This window comes from Alligator sinensis, unplaced genomic scaffold, assembly GCF_000455745.1.
Source record: "Alligator sinensis unplaced genomic scaffold, ASM45574v1 scaffold366_1, whole genome shotgun sequence".
Classification (NCBI taxonomy): domain Eukaryota; kingdom Metazoa; phylum Chordata; order Crocodylia; family Alligatoridae; genus Alligator; species Alligator sinensis.
This window is the reverse complement of record NW_005841851.1, coordinates 856,519-859,317: the sequence shown is the minus strand read 5'-3', so window position 1 is coordinate 859,317 and position 2,799 is coordinate 856,519.

The following is a 2,799-nucleotide window of genomic DNA, read 5'->3' as shown; positions in this document are numbered from 1 at the left end:
AATATAATATAATATATATCTATATATATATTTAAGTGTGTGTAAGGAACGGGTGTCACAAAGGCGACTAGCTATGCCTTTGCCCGGGGGACGTGGGGCTCTCTCTCTCTCTTTCTCTCTCCAGCATTAAATTAATGGGAGAGAAATAGGCATCAGGCAGCCAGGGTGGGAGGGGATATTTATTGTTGTGTAAATGAGGAAGCATTAATGAATGAGCAGGGCTGGGAATGGGACACTTCTCTGTTCTTCCAGATCCTCATTATTATTAATAATAATATTATTATTATTAATTGTTAAATGCTATTTATATTGTAACGCTTCCCTCTGTCTAGTGCTGTAGAAACAGCTGTAGGGCGCCTCCTGTCTCACCTGCCGCTCTCCAGGCAGGGCTATGATGGCAGTACCGGAGGAGGCGGCTACCGTATGGCAGGGGGAGGGTCTGTCACTCACACTGGAGGACGGGGGCTAAGCCCCTCTCCCATCCTACCCCACCCCAGGCACTTCTCCTCTTTGTTGAGGGTGAGGCTCTCTTTTTCTTGTGGTGCATCAGAGCCAGTTCCCAGTCTCAGGAGGGCTCTGAAGGGAGGAGGCGGCAAGCAAAGCCTCCTCGCCCCTGTGCAACCGGAGGGCAGCGCCCGTGCCATGGAGAGCAAGTCCATCCGTGCCAGCAAAGCCACCTGGCAAATGCGACTTGCCCTCTGCCCACGCAGGTGCTGACGAGCAAAAGCAACACCCCCATGTTCTCCCTCGTGCTGTGGTGGGCGAGCAGCTCTGTACAGGGGCCAATGAATTCTCTTGCCGAGCTCCCAAAAGGGAGGGAGAAGGTGAAGCCCCCGCCACAGACCAGCGCAGGGAGGTCAAGGCAGGCCTTGGCAGGGCTTCCCTGCTCTGACTGTGGCTGGGGAGTTGTACGTTGCGCCACTTCTTGGTCCTGGTCTCCAACAGCCCTTGCTGCTGCCAGCCACCCCCATGGCGCTGAGAGCAGGAGAGCCTGAGGGCACCGCTACCTGCCGTGCAGCAGCACGCTGCCCCGTTCCACGTGGCCAGGCCGTGCACCAGGGCACGTGCTTCAGGCACAGCTCCAGCATCCAGCAGCATGCTAGCTGGCCAGGCCAGCAGCCCTCCAGTGAGTCCCAGCCGTCTCCCCAGCCCCTCCGCTCAGGTGTTACAGGAACCGGAAGGTGAGCGTGCGCACACACTACAGGAGACTGTCCAGGGTGCTCGCAGCTGAGACGGTTGCTGTTTGCCCCCAAGCCCCATCCCAGGCCGGAAACAGGGGTTGTCTACAGACGTACTGGCTTCAGAAGCCTTATGGCGCAAACAGACCCCGAGGCAGTTATTCCAGGGCAGTCTGTAGGGAAGCCAAGCGCCTGGCAGCCAGGAGCCTGCAGCTTGGATCTTTTTTAATTTTGTCCTTTTATTTTTATTTTTTTGTTGACGTTTCAGCCTCCCTCCCCACCCCCCAGCCCCGTCCCAAGCACCTGCAGCCCCAGGGAACCCCGGTAATTTGTTTCCACCCTAAACAGATCAAGGCCTCAAGCAGTTTGGGTTGTTTCTTCCTTATTTCCCCAAGGAGCAGGCAGGCGCGTTGGCCGAGCTGTTCTGCCGCAGGGACGAGGCATTTGGAGAACGGTTGTAAAGGAAAGACAGAAAAAAAATGACAAAAAAAGCAGTTGTACAGTATTTTCCTGTAAAAGTTATTACTCGATAGAGAACAAAGAGAACCAGCCAGTGCCAGAGGGACGGGGTCGCCTGCCTCCTGGCCAGCCCGTAGATCCTAGGTATGGTTACTTGTGTGCAATTTTTTTTTTCTCTTTTTATTTTTTTTTTTTCTTTGTTTAAGTGTTTGTTTGGCGGGAGCGGCAGGGAAGGGAGGGACCGCGGTCCTGGGGTCGGAGGCTGTGTCGCGCTCCCAGCACTGACCGGAGCTGCACGATTCCGCATTTGAACTTGAATTTTATAGAGACTAAACAAACAGAACAACGACGAGCTGACGGCCGCTCGTAGCCACGTGTAGTTCAGTGTCGTACCCGGGGGGGGTTTTTCTCTCGCTCAGTTAGTTGTGTGGCTTTTATTTTTAGAGGGTTTTCTTTTGGTTTGCTTTCCATTATTTTGTTTTGTTACTTCTGTCCCGTCCTCCCCCGCTCTCCTGCCACTCGCTCGTGGTGGAGAACCATCCTCTCCTTTCATTCCCCACCCGTTAAAGGTGATGATGCTTACCTCCCCCACGGGTGCAGTGAGGGCATCCAGGCTGGGGGGTTCTGGAGCTGAGGCCAGACAGACTGTGCTTCTGGCATTTTGTTGTGGGTTTTCTGTCTGTGCATTTCCCCAGTGCTTGGCTGCTCTGGCGACAGGCGCTACAGGAAACCTTGCAGACCTAGCACAAGGCCTAGTCTTAGAAGCCTACATGCTTAGCTGGCACTGTTTAAATCAGTGGGAGTTTTTCTCTTGGCTTCAGCGGGAACATTGACTTCAGTGGGACTACTTGCAACTTTATACTCGAGCCCATCTGGGTTTCATGATCAGACCCATGGGGTCACCCCACTGGAAAGAGTAAGATACCTGCAGGGAATCTCCCTTCAACTGGTAGCTGCTACATAGGATAGATATGGCCAAGCCTTGCTTGAAATCGGCTTCAAGACTCCCTACTTGCTGCTGTAAATCAGCTAGGAGCCGCACCCCTCCTGCCAGCCTCTAGTGACTGTGAATCTGGCAAGGTGGCAGGAGAAAGCAGATCTGTGGGAAAAGGGGATAAGAGAAAAAACACTCCACCGTCTCCATCCGCCAACTCCAGACACG